Source organism: Coenobita brevimanus, chromosome 62 (assembly GCF_032717465.1).
Source record: "Coenobita brevimanus isolate Jiangsu-jjx chromosome 62, ASM3271746v2, whole genome shotgun sequence".
Lineage (NCBI taxonomy): Eukaryota > Metazoa > Arthropoda > Malacostraca > Decapoda > Coenobitidae > Coenobita > Coenobita brevimanus.
Window position 1 is genome coordinate 20679671 of NC_137015.1, and position 17250 is coordinate 20696920.

At 38.3% G+C, this 17250-nt stretch overlaps 2 pseudogenes; both read left to right on the forward strand.

Moving 5' to 3' along the window:
• The first annotated feature begins 639 nt into the window (after window positions 1-639).
• LOC145404154 (5S ribosomal RNA) lies at window positions 640-759 on the forward strand (annotated as a pseudogene).
• Window positions 760-15129: 14370 nt separating this feature from the next.
• On the forward strand, window positions 15130-15248 carry LOC145404171 (5S ribosomal RNA; annotated as a pseudogene).
• The last annotated feature ends 2002 nt before the right edge of the window (window positions 15249-17250 follow it).

The window sequence follows — 17250 nt, forward strand, 5'->3', positions numbered from 1 at the left end:
AATAAATGGAGCCATTTATTGCTCCATTCATGAAGTTTATTCAATTCTTCATGTAGCTCTCTGCAACGATCTGTTAGTAATTTTCCTTTCAATTTTGCATCATCAGCAAACATATTTAGATAGCTTCCATTTACAATGTTACTGTATATGTTATTTATAGATACTAAAAACATAACTGGTACCAGCACTGAGCCCTGTGGAACTCTGCTAGTCACTTCCCTCCATGATGAGTAGTATCCCCCTAGTACTGTTCTCATTTCCCTTTTTCTGAGAATCCTGCATCTAACAGTACAGGTTGCCTTGAATTCCTCCTTGATGGTACAGTTTTCATAAGACTTTGGTGCGGTCAAATACTTTCTTGAAATCTAAATAGATACTGTTCACCAATCCTTCTCTTTTCTGTAATGTTTCTGTAACGCTATCATAGTAGCTTAATAGATTAGTAACACATGATTTTCCCCTTCTAAAACCGAACTGCCTTTCTGTTATCATACTGTGTTCTGCTAGATGGTTTACCTAAATTTTTCTTACCAGCCTTTCTAGTATCTTGCAACACTCGTCAGCGATACTGGTCGGTAGTTGAGTGGATTCTGTCTATTCCCTTTCTTGAATAGGGGAACAATGTTTGCTTTCTTCATAAATAGCAGGTAGTACCACGTTGAGTACACCGCTTCCCGTCCGATCAGCGAAGTTAAGCAACGTTGGGTCTGGTTAGTACTTGGATGGGTGACCGCCTGGGAACACCAGATGCTGTTGGCATAACCCCTACGTGTCAAGTGGGGTTGGTGGAGGATTAGTGCCCCTCCCTGTAAAACAATTAACTCTAAGCCCTTGGCCACCCCGTCTGGGATACATGGCGTCTGGCAATGAATGAAAAAAAAAATGAATGAATGTTTACCTTGACCTAAGGATTCCTTGAATAATAAATTAATGGTCTGCTTAACTCTTTTGCACATTCATGCAACATCCAACCTGTAATTTCATCATGATCATTTTCTTTTCCCCTTGTCTAATTTACTTAAATCTTCCTGTACTTCTTTTTCTGATATTTGTATATCAGGCAATAAGTGTGGGCATGCATGTTCCATGTTATCTCAAAATTACAGTATTTTCTTCAGTAAAACCTGATTGGAAATGTCTATTTTGTACTTTACAAATATCTTTTTCCTGTGTATAGATGATCCTCTCGTCCATAATGGACTGTATTTTATCTTTAACTTTGTTTTTTGCTTCGGATGTAATTGTCAAATAGCTTCAGTTGATCACTACTTTTATATACACAAGTAATGTCTTCCTCAAACTGTCTCTGAGCTTCTCTCCTTATCCTTGTATAATAATTTCTTGCCTGTTAATAGGTGCCATATGTCCTGTCACTATTGTGTCTTCTGTATCTGTTCCACAACAACTCTCTTTTTTCTTTTGATTTTTTTTAAACATTCTGTATTAAACTATTTCTTTATTTTCATTTCTGTTTCTCTGTGCTGAGGGGATGTAATTTTGGACTCCAATTTCATGAAATTCACAGAATTTTCTATGTATAACATTTAAATCTTATCCTCTAAGCTCTTTTTTCCAATCTATTTTTAAGATGTACATCTTAAGGTCATGGCAGTTGCCCCTTCTATAGTTTAGTCTTTTTTTTGTAACTCTCATTGCTATTAACTATATATGTCATATACAATCCTGAAGTTGCAGTTTAATACTGCATGGTCGCTTTTGCCAAATGGAAGGTGATACATTATACTGTCAGTATCATTTTCTTGCCTAGTAAATATAAGATCTAGTACTGGTGGGTCATCAAGTCCTCTTTTTCTGGTGTTTTCTTTTACACGTTGTGTTAGGAAAAACTCCTGCACAAGATCCAGGAGCTTTTGATACCAACAGCTTTCATGGTTTCTTACATCTAGAGTATATTCCAATTTATATTTGTATTGAAATCTCTAGTTAATATAATTCAATTTCTCTTCCATTCTATGTAGTAATGTTCATAAATTCTGAATTGTACTTTCTGCCAGGTCTTCATATTTGCTTCTTTCACAAGTGTTTGTTCTGGGTGGCATGTATAATTTTGCCACAGTTACTTTCCCTTCCAATGTGTTAATCTCTACTGCAATCTGTTCTGCCTGTGAGGGTATATGTAGTTCTGTTTATTAGACTTATAGATTTTTCTTTTTTAATATTATAATTCCTCTACTTTTTCTTAAATTTCTGTCCTTTCTCCATATACTGTATTCCTCTAAGTTTAGGGTATCATTTAACTGATATCTTTGGGGTTAATTTTGTTTCAGTTTGGCAGATATTATGCGATTCCTTTTCTTTGGTATAGTCTTTCATCTCTAATTATTTAAACACCATTCCATCTACATTTGAGTACATCATCTTAATCATCTTGTTTACATACTTGCCATACCTTGAGTCTCCTACCTTCCTTCTTTTTATTCCCTGCTGGTCATTTACCACTTTCGTACCTGCAACCCAATTACTTTGGAAAAAAAAAAAATTACTCTTCTTTCTCTGATCTTTCCTCATTCTTTGATTTTGTTTCCTCTCTCTTCTCCGGTAGTATTCCCGATTCCTCTTTAGTTAGGCATTTTTTTCTATACTTTTTGAAATTACTCTTTTTCCATGAATTTGAATTTTTTTGTATTTCCTCCACAGTGTTCGCACTCTGAAAGGTTGCTTTCTGAGGCCATGACTTATTTCTCCCATATTTCCTTACCCTTTTTTGTTCCTCTATGCCTTTATCACAGATATCCTCTGATACTTCCTTCAATATGTTCATTTTATTTACCATCTCCTTTTTGCTCTCAAAATTCTCTTTCTTATTTCTTCTTCATCTATACCAGTGATTACTATAGATGTGTTGATATCTGCTGAATCTTTGACCAGTTTTGGATTGGTTTTAATGATTTATTTCACTTCCTTTCTAATGCTTTTTTTATCTTTTATTCTTTGTGTGTGTGTGCGTGTGTGTGTGTGTGTGTGTGTGTGTGTGTGTGTGTGTGTGTGTGTGTGTGTGTGTGTGTGTGTGTGTGTTTTATGTGAGGAAGAAGGAACCAAAGGCTGCGAGCCCACAATTGTTGCTCCTTCCAAGAGAAAAACAAAACACAAGAGAGAGCCAAATTGAAGATCCGCACATTTCGAGATGCCTGGACACACTGCATTTGAAAGACAGGAGATCATAGGAAGCAAGAAATACAGACAGAGGAAGGCAGTTCCAGAGTTGACCTGTTGCATAAATGAAGGACTGGGAGTAACGGTTAACTCTTGCATTAGAGAGTTGGACAGAAAAGGGATGAGAGTTTGCTGCTAGACGGTGCTACGTGCCCGTTGTAGAGGTGGAGGAATGCATGCAGACAGTTCAGAGGAGCAGTGACCATTGAAGTAGCGATAGAAAAGAGATAAAGATGCAACAGTGCGACAAAGAGACAGATGTTGAAGGGAGTCAGTAAGAGAAGGAGAGTTAATGACACGAGAAGCCTTTGACTCCACCCTTTTGAGAAGAGCTATACATGGAGAGCCTTCCCACACATGAGAGTTGTACTCCATACAGGGGCGGCTAAAACTCCTTTATAGAGTGATTACTACACACTTCTTTTTCCCCCTTTCCTTTGTACAGGGGAATAATTATACCTAATTTCCCATCCTCTAGGACTCAACTTTCCTCCCAGACTAATCTGCACATCGTCATCCATTCAACTACTGTCTCTCCCCCATGCTTCACCATTTCACCACTCACTCCATTATTTCCTGTAGCTTTCCCCACTTTGACTTTCTTCAATACGTCCACTACTTCCATTCTACTGATTTCTTCCTCCCTTCTCACCATCTTCTCTCCCAACCATTCCCCAGCCACTTATACTCACATGACTTTGTCTAACAGTTCCTTAACGTATTCTTTCCTCCTGCTCACTTTCTCTCCTCCACTAGCAATCTACCATTTTTTTTTTCACTCCCGACTAACTTCTTTATCACCCTGTCTAACTCCCTTTACCTCCTTCCAGAACATTTTCTTACATTCCCTCTACTTAACACTCAACTTCCAAATTCCTCATCCAGTCTCTCCTTACTTTTATTTATCTTTTCACCTCTCTTCCTCTCTCCAAATAACTGTATTTTCTGTGTCTCTGTAGGCATTAATAGAACAATATCTAATAATTATAGACATTATATAATCATAGCACATTATGTAACAATAGCACAACATAAAATAGGCAGGTCGATATGTCTAGGGCATCAGGAACAGAAACACACACATTCTCTAGCCTATATTATCATGAATCTCAGGATGTAAATCAAACTTAGGATGTTGTTAACACATTCTCAGTAGCCACTTAGCTCACGTGAGGGAAGCGTGCCAGAAGCTATCCACTCATATGCACACACGTAAGCTAGTGGGAAGCCAAATCGTATTATAAACCTAGACTCAGGGCAAGAGAGGTAGAAGGAAATTGGTAGGCATTAGAGAAGATGTTGTATAGAAGAAGGAGATTGGGGAGAGTATGATCAGCTCTCACTCTGACAATCCTGGTCACGTCACTCTGCCCATCACATAATGATATAACTGTGTCACAACAAAACTCCTTAACCACCGAGTGGCTCTATATCACCTCACTTATGATACAATATAAACAGAGAGGACAGTGAGACAGAAAAAAGTTCGACCTCCAAAATATACAATCTCCACGCTATCTAACGTTTCACAGTTTTGCATTGGCAGCAGATGTAATCTACAGTCCTCTACAATACCCGACATTCGTGGCATCGATCTCCTACAGAATCCACAATATCGACATTGGTGGCACCTACCTAACTAGCTACCTACCTACCTCTCAATCTACCTATTGACATTGGTGGCTGCAGTAAAGAAGAAAGAAGATTACAGCAATAAAGATGCGGTAAAGAAGCAGCAGTAAAAGTAGTGGTAAAGCAGCGGTAGAGAAGTACTACAACTCTACAATTTACAACTCTAAGATTTACAACTCTATGATTTACAACTACAATTTGCAACTCTATGATCAGTTACAACAAAGCAGTATTCTTCAAGTGACGACACAACTCCACGATAAACTTCAACAAAGTATCTACAAGTAATCAATTCTACAAGTTAATCATGATAAAGAAGAAGTTAAGAAATGAACGTCTTAGCTGTGAGAATGTTGTTTTGACGCAGCAGTTCGAGTCATCACTTCATCACCTGATCTCCTGACCTCCACCGCCACCACAGCTACCACAACCATTCCTACCACAGTTAACTTTAGTGAGTTACATATTTATTCTTTTCAAGGTTTCATTATTTTATTAGCAAGTCATCATTTATATTTTACCTAACTTACGTCTTATACAAGTATAATGAATTTCAATACTGTTGAGAAGCAGAATTTGCTAGTTAGGTAGTCTGGACGTATCTCAATGTTTCTAGTACTGTACCGTTGTGTCTCAGAGTTGCCAGTTAGACTGCTATTGTGAACACAGTTATGTCGTAAATTGTACATAAATTTTTGTGCTCTCTTTCTCTATAATGTTTTATTTATGTGATTGCTTGTTACATCACGTAATTTAAGTTTGTATGCCAAATAATATACAGTGTTATGTTTCATTCATTCATTCATTCATTGCCAGACGCCATGTATCCCAGACGGGGTGGCCAAGGGCTTAGAGTTAATTGTTTTACAGGGAGGGGCACTAATCCTCCACCAACCCCACTTGACACGTATGTTTCCGAGTTGGTAACTGCTGTAACCGAGCTCCCTCGGGAATACCGCCGAACTTTGGAGAAATGTAGATCATTCTAGAACAATGCAAGCTTATATAAGGATGGGGAATAGACTAGAGCAAGTTCAGTTGGTTTTCAGTTCAGTTTGAGTGAAGTACAGTGTCAGCGAAGTTTGTATATTTCTGGTACTTGTGAAAATAGTGAAGTTTTGTTGGCAAACAGTGAAGTGGTATTGAAGTTTGTATATCACTGGTATTTGTGAAAACAGTGAAGTGTTGCTGTCAAGCAATAAGTGCAATTGCAGTTAGCAAAATTTTTATATATTCGGTACTTGTGGAAATAGTGAAGTTGGAAAGCATTAAGTGTAATTATCTGGAAAATAAAGACAGTTAACTTTACAAGCCATTTTTTATTTTCGCCTCAGCTGATTTTGTGTGCTGTACACCGAAAGGCTGACCACAGGAAAAACAACTCACAGGACAACGTCCCTCCTATACCGAAGTATTGCTGTTGGAGCCTGTGGCATTGTGGGATGGGGATGTAGCAATATACACTTTACACTGATATATAATATGTTTTATAATTTAAATATTTATTTAATGAGCAATCAAGAGATTGGTAAAATGTGATTATTAATTAATACTATATAGTGAGTAATATCATTATGTTTAAAAACCAGCATGTTTAGTGACAGAAGAAACAGCATTAGCAATACCTAATAGCCTTACATAGGTAGCAGCAGAAAACCTCCACAAAGAAAGAAATAACCTCACACAAGAAAAAATACAAGTACAGGCAGAATACTAAAACCAGGAAGTGAATAATCTTTCAGAAGTAGAAACAAAACAACAAAATACAGATGAAAATTAATCAAAACTAAACGATACTGATGATTGGTCAGAGTTTTCAGATATAGAGAGTGAGAAGTTTAATCCCTTCATGTCTACTTAATCTAGTAAATTCAAACAATCTAAACAAGAGAGAACACAGATCAGGAAACACATGAAATACCTTCATATTACAATTACAAGGAAATTATAGAAAAAAAATGGATGGACAAACAGGTAGTAGCAAGACAAAAAAAAAGCAAGTTCCAGTGCATTACATTCCCCATATTTTTGCACAAATTCGGCACCGGTGTATGTATATCAAGAGGTCAAATATCTCACAAAATTTTCAGGCAATGATAAGGATAGAGTTGATATACAGACAACACTAGATGAATGTCAACAACATTCCGTTAGAAGAAACATCATAGACAAGAGGGAAAACATAGCTGTTTATTTCAGTTAGAATAATCAGGAACATTGCCTAGCTGGCAATTTGCTTAAGTCAGACAAGCTTTTGTGAGCTAGAACATACGATGAGTATAAGAAAGTATGCTAGGGAAAACTCTCTGGAGGTAGAAATTTTTTAGTTGGTATAGTTCCAGTTGTAGACTTACTAAAACAAATTCCAACTTTGATCTAGGTGATATAATAGCAGAGGTGTCCACCATCAAAATGAAGTTTGTTAGCTAGCATAGAAAATTCATAATGGGTTAGAGATGATGGTAATGTCACTAATACTTGTCATTGACATAACTGAATATATAGCTGCACAATACCTTGTAGTCCAGGAATGTGTTTACTAGATAGTGTGTGTGTTAGAGCTGCAGTGCAATAAATCAGGTGTGCCTGAAATATCACAAGGATGAGAGTTGCAGAGACTGTCTAAGTAAAGACCAAAGAAAATGTCATCTAGAGTATAAACAAACAGTCAGCAGAACTCAAGGCATCACACACTTACACCAAGCACCAGGCAGGCTCAGAAATTCAGGCATAGCCCTAGTAGGTATCATGCCACAGAAAAACCAAAATACGTTAATTCATAGTAGGTCAAATTCGGAAGATAGACTATGTTTCTACTGAACAAATCCAGGCCACATGAGACCTGAATGTTACATCAAAATCAAAGAAGATAGAGACAAATCAAAAGGGTTTGAACCCTACTGTAGAAAACAGAAAACTGTCAGTCAGTGGTCTACAGAGTGTAAAACAGTGGAAAAACTAACCCCTAAAGACTAGATTTCTCAGAGCTATGTCCAGAATAGCAAATGGGGTCCGATTTTTTTGCTTATCTTGGACTGTAATTTTTTTTCTTACAGATTAAAAGAGCCTAAATTTATACACCTGAACATATGTATCTCAAGCTCATATGTCGAATGGTTACTGTACTAGCGGCCGTCAAAAAAAAAAAAAAAAAAAAAAAAAAAAAGTTTACCTCTGAATCTGCCAGAGGTTGGCTAATAACCATACAAACATAACTGTAAAGAATATATTATATTTTCCTAGGCATAAAACAAGGTGAAATGATGATCACGAAAGGAAAATAAAGTATATAATGGTGTGTAGCAAGGGAAAACCTCATGTGCCTAAAAACAAAGGGAAAGGATGAAGGTGGAGGGAGTGTGGTGGTGGATGAAGGGAGATATTGGAGGTGAGGGGGAGTGAAGGAAGGGAGGAAGTATGCTAGCTACACACACCAGCTATGGTATCCATAGGGTATAAGGTGGTAGGAGGCCATAATGAGGAGAGGCCAAGTGTGACAGAAGTAGGCAGAGATCACTGAGGGGGGGGGGGGTTACCCCACCTTAGAGGCCCAATCCGGCCATACCCCACCAGATACTGTAGTTCCTATTGGTTTGTTCCCATATGTGTCATAAAAGAGGTGGTGCTACCTACTGCCAGTTTTTGGTAGGCTCTGTACCATCGACAGACATAGGACTTATGCTCCTTTTTACTAAACTGTCGTTCGTCAGACATAGGTCTAGAGGTCAATAGCTGCTTACAAGTCGGAAGAGGATTAATCACAACAAAAGACAACAATACAAAACAAGGTAAATAATCAAACATGCCAAAAGTAAGACAGCAATCACAGATGGAAATGAAAGCATTCTGGTTTCGGCTATTTGTGAAGATGAAAAGATTTCATTAATTTTGGATTCAGGCTCTCCAGTCAATCTAATAACAAGATGAATTAGGATTAGTTTTTGGAAATTGAAGAAAGGTAACATGTATTGATGAACCAACCCTAGATTTATACACTGTAGATGGTAAAGAAGTACTTATAAAAGGTATGATTGAGTTAGACATCAAATTTTCAGAGACTACCAAAACAATCACTACTATATTCTGCATAGTAAAGAATGTATCAGTTGAAGCAAATACGTTTCTTGCCCTACTATATGTACGATGAGAAAAGTAAATATTTTACTGATCCACATCATAACGATGATGAATTCATATAGGAAAATTCATCTCCATATACTGCACCTAACAATTGTAGAAAATCTAAAGTAACAAGAGTAGTTAAGAAAAGAAGAGTATGACCTACACTCAAAGAAAATGAGCAATTGACCCACCCTCTCACATCTCCCAGCCAAAGTCATGTAATGACCCACCCACCACTCACCCATCTTTCATTAGGTATGACATAACTTACCACCAAGATCATTTATGAAAGTCACAATAAAGAGTTAACTAAAGAATTGTAATGTTATACTATTAGAAGAGACTTGCAAAATGAAAGGCTTATCAGTAGAGAGTACTTTATGGTGATAAATAAGAGAGGGGAAATGAGTGTGTTCCTAAATAACCTCAAGAATGGAGATGTGAAATCAATAAACGAACTTGCATATGTAATTTAGAGACTTGTCTAGCTCGTATACATGAAGTAACAGTAACCAGAGCACCAAGTGAAAACAAAATTCGGCAGAGAGTGCATAATAGAACATTTGACGCACTCAGAATATTTTGATGTAGAGAATGACGTTCCGATACTAGATTTACTACAAGAACACTGAAAGACAGTCACAATACCTGTCGAAAAAATAGGTGTACGAAATTAACCCTCCACGTCCCGGCAGATTTTTCACCAATGCCCCGGCCCCATCTTGGCAGATTTTTTTTTTTTTTTTTTTTTGGCTTAAACCTACGCTTTTTATGAGAAACATCGAAAATTCAGAGAGAAAATGCCCACCTGAGCTTAGAAATGCCTGATACAGGTGACCCTACCCTCACCTGGTATCGTATTCTCTCGAACCAGGCTCCAGAGAAGACGTTTTCTATGGGGGGGGTAACTATTCCACACCACTTGGAATAGGTAGATATTTATTAAATTGGTACCAACTTATGTGTAGTACAAGAGTATATTTTTGCTGACACAGTAATATAGGAAATATAAGTGTTGTTTCATTCACCAAACACATCAACATACCACACCCTCTTTGAGACATTACCTCTTCATCATTTCTGCTTGTTTCTTCCTCTAATGTCATATAAACTTTGTCTTCCACATTGTCATCAATTTAGGAATCACTTTCGCCTTGAATTTCGTACCGTGGTGCGACATGTCTTTACTGGCCAGGCCACTGGTAACAGGTGAGTTGCCGAGACAATGGCGTGCGGGGGGGGGGGAAGGTCACGTGGGGTAAGGCATTGTCCCTGCCTGGCCCTGGGTGGAAGAAGGTGTCCCGCATTTACGTACCCAAAATCACGCGCGAAATTTGAAAAATGTGCAAATGACAGACCTCAAAATTGCAAAACGTATGGATACATCAACGGATGTCACTGTGACAAAACACGGAGACGTACCCATACGTCAACAGGACGCCTTTGGTTAATTCAACACACAATTAACATAAAACCTGACACACAACCTATCTTTGTGCCAGCATATAGAGCAGCACCCTCACACTGTGTATAAGCTGAAAAATATGTGGATGAAATGCTAAGTTTGGGTATTACTGAACCTTCAGTGTCCCCATGGAACACATCACTTTTCTTTGTGCCAAAACAAAATAGTGATATGAGGGCAGTTACTGATTATTGCAAACGAAATCAGCAAACGATTCCTGATTGTTTTCCCATGCCATTGCCAAATGACTTCTTACAAAATACTGGACCAGGAAACAATGTATTTTCAACAACCGATTTGGTCAGTGGCTATTACCAGACAGAGTTAGATCGGGAATCCAGCAAATATACAGAATTTTTCACCAATTGTGGTCATTTTCAGTACCGCAGAATGCCAATGGGGCATTGCATTGTTCCAGGCACCTTCTAGCGATTGATGAATAGTGTGTTAGGAATGCTAGGTGATGGCATATTTGTTTAGCTGGATGACGTTACAATTGCAACAGTAATAATAGATCATTTACAGAAATTAGACCAAATCCTAAACAAGTCAGCCAATGCTAGATTTAAAACTAAGCTGCCTAAATGTAAATTTTACTTAAAAGAAGTTAAATTCCTAGGCCATAGGCTGGATGCAAAGGTATCCACACCTCACATGGAGAACTAAAAACAGTAAAGGACTTTCCTGAACCAATTAGTATGGATGAAGTATGACAGTTTCTAGGAGTAGCAGGATATTATACAGCAATTATACAGGATTTTTTTTTTTAAATGTAGCAGAGACATTATTCAACCTACTGAAAAAACAAACTATATTTCAGTGGGGAGAGGAATAAAAGATAGCATTTAACCTAACAACTCTTGCATTAGTTTTCCTAGTCTACCTCCCCATATGCAAAAAAGAAAAAAAAAAAAAAATCAGAAATATTATTTGCTCGTATGAAATGAAAGAGAACATGGAAAAGTATAGGAAAAACATATATGAGTTCATTATTTGCGTTAGTTTAGCTGTGGTGAAATAATGAAGTTGTGCATCTGACCTCTCCTCTCCTTACTAGTAACAGAGATATACTGAGGGAGCATGTGTGATGGCAGGAAGCCATGGGTGGAGATGGAAATAGCTCGTTTGAGATGCCAAATGGCATTAGAAACATACCCATTTTAAAAAATTGCTCATATGATGTATGTAGCAGCTACATGTTTTCCATCATATGAAGTACATAGGAGCTATCAGGTTAATGATTTACAAGATAAACTTACATGTGCACCTTGCTTAGCATATCCAAACTTTCATAAACCATTCATCATTTGCACAGATGCATCATTTAAAGGCTTAAGAGCTGTACCGATGCAAGAAGATATACATGGAAAATATCAACCAATTGAATCTGCCTGCAGACAAACAAAAGGAGCATAGAAAAAAATATTATATTATGGACCTAGAAGCTCTAGCGGTGATATTTGCACTACAAAATTTTCGTGATCTTGTCTATGGTTACGAATTCCGCCTCTATACTGATCACAAGCCTCTCTTGGGCATGTGTTTGGAAAAACTCTGTATTGGGCGAACAAGATAGAAATGTACAGTCCAGATTACAATGTAATTATTCATTATACAAAAGGTTAAAAAAAAAAATGGCTGCAGGTGCTTTATCGTGATATCCAATAAAGACCAGTGTTGCCAACGTTTGTCTAAGGGAAACACTCCCCAACAATGATGAATTTCTCAGGCACAAAGAGACAACCCCATATAGTCTAAAGTCATATGTCATTTACTGTAGAATCAGGAGATGATAAATCATTGTGAAGCTCTATGTACCATTTTAACAATTCACAGTGGCAGACAATGCCTTATATAGGATAAACAAATCATAGCAGAAATATCAGGCAGTTAGTTATTCCTAGTACAATGATACCCATATTTTAATAATAATACATGGTAGTCCACATGCATGCCTTCCTGGCAAAGATAAGCCAGTCAGGCAGGCCTGGATGCCATATTATTGGCCATCATTACACAAGGACATACATGATCACATTGACAGATGAGAATCATGTGCAAAGCACTCAGGTTACATTCACCAGCACCCATTGGAAAATATCCTGTGCCTAACCAAATGTGGGGCATTGTTGCAGCTGACTTTGCTCCTAACCGTCGGGTAATATCTATACACGTCACAATCGGGGTGCTACTTGGCTACCAGGTAGCGGCTATACATGCAAGTGTCTTCCCATCACCATTTGAACCGGACGCCATTTCACGTCCGGCACCAAAGGGTAGGGAGGGAGTCCCTTCATAGCATACAGGTGAGAACCAGTTTGCCCTGTGCTTTTGCAAGGTGTAGAATGATGTCTTCAGGTTCCTATTTATCTGATTTCATCTACGCCCCTTGTAGCCAATAGTATCATCCACCCCTGCCAAACCTCTTTCCAAAGATACAAGAAAAAGGGCTCAGTGATAGTGCTCTAAGGCATGCTGGTTCCAACAGTATCTAGTTTATCTAGTAGCAAAGAAGTTATCACATTGAGAACAAAGACACAATTGGTGCTGCTGGCAAACACATGAACACATCCTGCTCTTGCACCAAAAATTAGTTCTCTTTCTCTTGTCATTGCTCATCAACACAACGACCTTCTGTACAGACCTGGGGTTACTTTCATTTGCAAGAGGAAGAAATGATGAGTAATATGGTCTTTAATTTTTTCCCTAAGTGCTATATTTTCTGAGATACTAAGGTTTGAAAATAAGCAATTTCCGGGAAATTGCTCATAGTTAGGTGGCGACTGTTAAAAATAGCCTGGCGTTTGGGGGTTAAGCTACCTTTTTCTAATAATCATAGGGGGTTAATCATAGGGGGTTAATAATCATAATCATTATCGTTTTGTTGCTACTGAACGTTTCTTACGATATGTAATTTTGGTTCCAATTAAGGATAAGACAGCAGAAACAGTCACACGGGTAATCATGCATAATGTTATCTGTATATTCACTGCACAAAAGGTGATAATAAGCAACAAGTGGAGGCGAATTTAACTCTTTAATTTTACAAGAAATATATAAACAATACAGTATAAAAAAGGTTAATGATTTTCCCTATCATCCACCTTTCAATGGATTAGTAGAGAGACAGAATAAAAAAGTACTAGATGTACTATGTCACATTCTCAAAGATAATTAGGCAAACTGGGATAACTGGATCCACAGAGATTAATTAATTGACATCTCAGCGTCCTCCATGCCTTTGCTTCCTGTCCACCCATTATATGTTTTCTTCTTTTGTACCACCGCTTGTCTCACCTCTTCATTCCACCATGCTGTTTACACCCCCTTTTGTCTTCTCTTCACCCCACACACCTCAGTTGCTGCACAGATTTCTTCTGTGAATATCATGCACACACCTTTCGCCCCTCCCATCTGCTCCAGATCATATTTACCCAATTGCTCCCCCAGTCCTCTCTTATATTCTGTCTCTCTCCATCCTCTTGCAACCTTTCTACCCACCATGTATGGACTACTTCCTCCTGTCCTTCCCTTTTCCTGCTCCTCCATTTCATGTGAACTTTGACTTTCATCACCATCAAGTGATGGTCAGAAAGTCCACTCCCCCAAACTCTGTATGCTCTTGCATCCATTACATACGGTTTCATTCTGTCATCTACACACACATAATCAGTCATTGCCTTCCGTTCATTCAGTTCACCACCTGCCATATTCATCCCTCGCCATGTATGGCTGTGGATTCTTTTGTGCCTAAAGAGGGTATTAGCTATCACCAACCCCCCCCCCCCCGCACAAATGTCCACGAAAGCACTACCGTACTCATCCACTTCTGCAGGCACACACCACACACCAGCTACTCCATCCACCTTCACGTTCCCTACTATTCCATTCATATCTCGAATCAAAAACACTTTCTCGTTCCTCTCAAACTTCATCACACGCTTCCACATTTGCCCAGAACTCTTTTTTCATTCTGCCTGCACGCTCTTGCGTTGGCGCATACACACACATAATTGCCCACATTTAAAATCTTACTTTCAAGCTTACCCACATAATCCTCAAACCAACTGATCTGTACTGTCTTATATTTTTCTTCCATCTCTTGCACACAAGAATACCTACTCCCTCTTTTGCCCTCTCATTCTCACCTACTCCTGCACATGTACCCCAACCATACTCCCACTCTCTCACACTCTCATTTCTCCATTTTGTCACAGTCCACATATGTCCACTTTTGCACCCTTACATATCTGGACAGTCTCTCACTCTTTCACTTCTTGATTCACACCCCTTACATTCCATGTTGTAATCCGTACCATGTCCTTTGTCGGGTCCATAGTTGTCACTTGTTGGTCAGTCCCGGTTCGAGGCTTCTTGTTTGTATTTTTAGTTGGTTGTTTTCCAGGGAGGGGCACTAACTCTCCGCCAACCCACTTGTTGACACGTAGGGATGACGTGTTGGTTGGTTATAAGGTTACCACCCAGCAAAATAAATGATTTCTTGTTTTACAGGAAATCACTTGGCTTGCCACTAAGTGTATAGCTACTCTGGAGTAGGGTACCGCAACAGTAAGTGGATGGATAATGGGTGTCCCCACCAACTATAATAAAAAATCATTACGGTGTGGGATAGAAGTGAAAAATGGGAAGGAAAACATGAGGAGGCATCGAGATCAGAATGACAAAAGTTTTAAAATATCCACAGGAGAGAATAGGAAGAGCGAAAACGCATTAAAGGTTGGGATCATACCACGTTGAGTACACCGCTTCCTGTCCGATCAGCGAAGTTAAGCAACGCTGGGTCTGGTTACTACTTGGATGGGTGACCGCCTGGGAACACCAGATGCTGTTGGCATCCCTACATGTCAAGTGGGGTTGGTGGAGGATTAGTGCCCCTCCCTGTAAAACAATTAACTCTAAGCCATTGGCCACCCCGTCTGGGATACATGGCGTCTGGCAATGGATGAATGGATGGATGTGTGGCTGTGCATGTGTGCATGTGGATACATATGTGTTCTTACCTAATTGTTCTTAGTAGCTGTATCTTTACAGGAATGGGTCAAGCTCGTACTGTCCAGTGTGTTAAATCATTTTTATCATACACATCCTTAAATTTATGAATAGTTTTGACATACACTATTTCTGTTGATAGCGCATTCCACTGATCAGTTGCCTCGTCTGGGAAACTATTTTTTTACGTCTTTATCTCCTCTCTTTTTATTTTTATTTTTTTGTCAGTGTCCTCTTTCTGATGCTTCTCCATAGGGTATATACTCATTTATGCCTATTTTCTCTTTCCCTGAGATGCATTTTTATAGCATATCATGTTTCCTCTTTTCTTTCTCTCCTGAAGTGTTGGTAGATTCAATTTTTCTAGTTTTTCTTCATACCTTAGATCCCTTAAGCTTGGTACCCATCTTGTGGCTGCCTTTTGTACTTTTTCAGTCTTACTGTTTTTTTTTTTTTTTTTTTTTTTTTTTTTTAGATAATGATTCCAGAATAGTGATGCATATTACAGGGTTGGTATTATGAATGATGTTATTATCATTCTCAGCATGTCTTCATTTATATATGTGAATGCTATTCTCATATCAGCAAACAGTTCGGTACCTTCTGACTGATGTGGTCAGCCGGAGGTAGTCTGTTATTGATAATCACTCCAAGGTCATTCTCCCTTTCTGATGTGTAGGTTTGAGCTTCCTAAATTATAATTCCAGTCTGGTCTTTTTTTCACTTTTACCAAACTTAATTACATGACACTTGCTCCACATGAATGGAGCGATAAATGGAGCCATTTATTGCTCCATTCATGAAGTTTATTCAATTCTTCATGTAGCTCTCTGCAACGATTTGTTAGTAATTTTCCTTTTAATTTTGCATCATCAGCAAACATATTTAGATAGCTTCCATTTACAATGTTACTGTATATGTTATTTATAGATACTAAAAACATAACTGGTACCAGCACTGAGCCCTTTGGAACTCTGCTAGTCACTTCCCTCCATGATGAGTAGTATCCCCCTAGTACTGTTCTCATTTCCCTTTTTCTGAGAATCCTGCATCTAAAAGTACAGGTTGCCTTGGATTCCTCCTTGATGGTACAGTTTGCATAAGACTTTGGTGCGGTCAAACACTTTCTTGAAATCTAAATAGATACTGTTCACCAATCCTTCTCTTTTCTGTAATGTTTCTGTAACGCTATCATAGTAGCTTAATAGACTAGTAACACATGATTTTCCCCTTCTAAAACCGAAATGCCTTTCTGTTATCATATTGTGTTCTGCTAGATGGTTTACCTAAACTTTTCTTATCAGCCTTTCTAGTATCTTGCAACACTCGTCAGCGATACTGGTCGGTAGTTGAGTGGATTCTGTCTGTTCCCTTTCTTGAATAGGGGAACAATGTTTGCTTTCTTTATAAATAGCAGGTAGTTTACCTTGACCTAAGGATTCCTTGAATAATAAATTAATGGTCTGCTTAACTCTTCTGCACATTCATGCAACACCCAACCTGTAATTTCATCATGATCATTTTCTTTTCGCCTTGTCTAATTTACTTAATTTTTCCTGTACTTCTTTTTCTGATATTTGTATATCAGGCAATAAGTGTGGGCATGCATGTTCCATATTATCTCAAAATTACAGTATTTTCTTCAGTAAAAACTGATTGGAAATGTCTATTTTGTACTTTACAAATATCTTTTTCCTGTGTATAGATGATCCTCTCGTCCATAATGGACTGTATTTTATCTTTAACTTTGTTTTTTGCTTCGGATGTAATTGTCAAATAGCTTCGGTTGATCACTACTTTTATATACACAAGTAATGTCTTCCTCAAACTGTCTCTGAGCTTCTCTC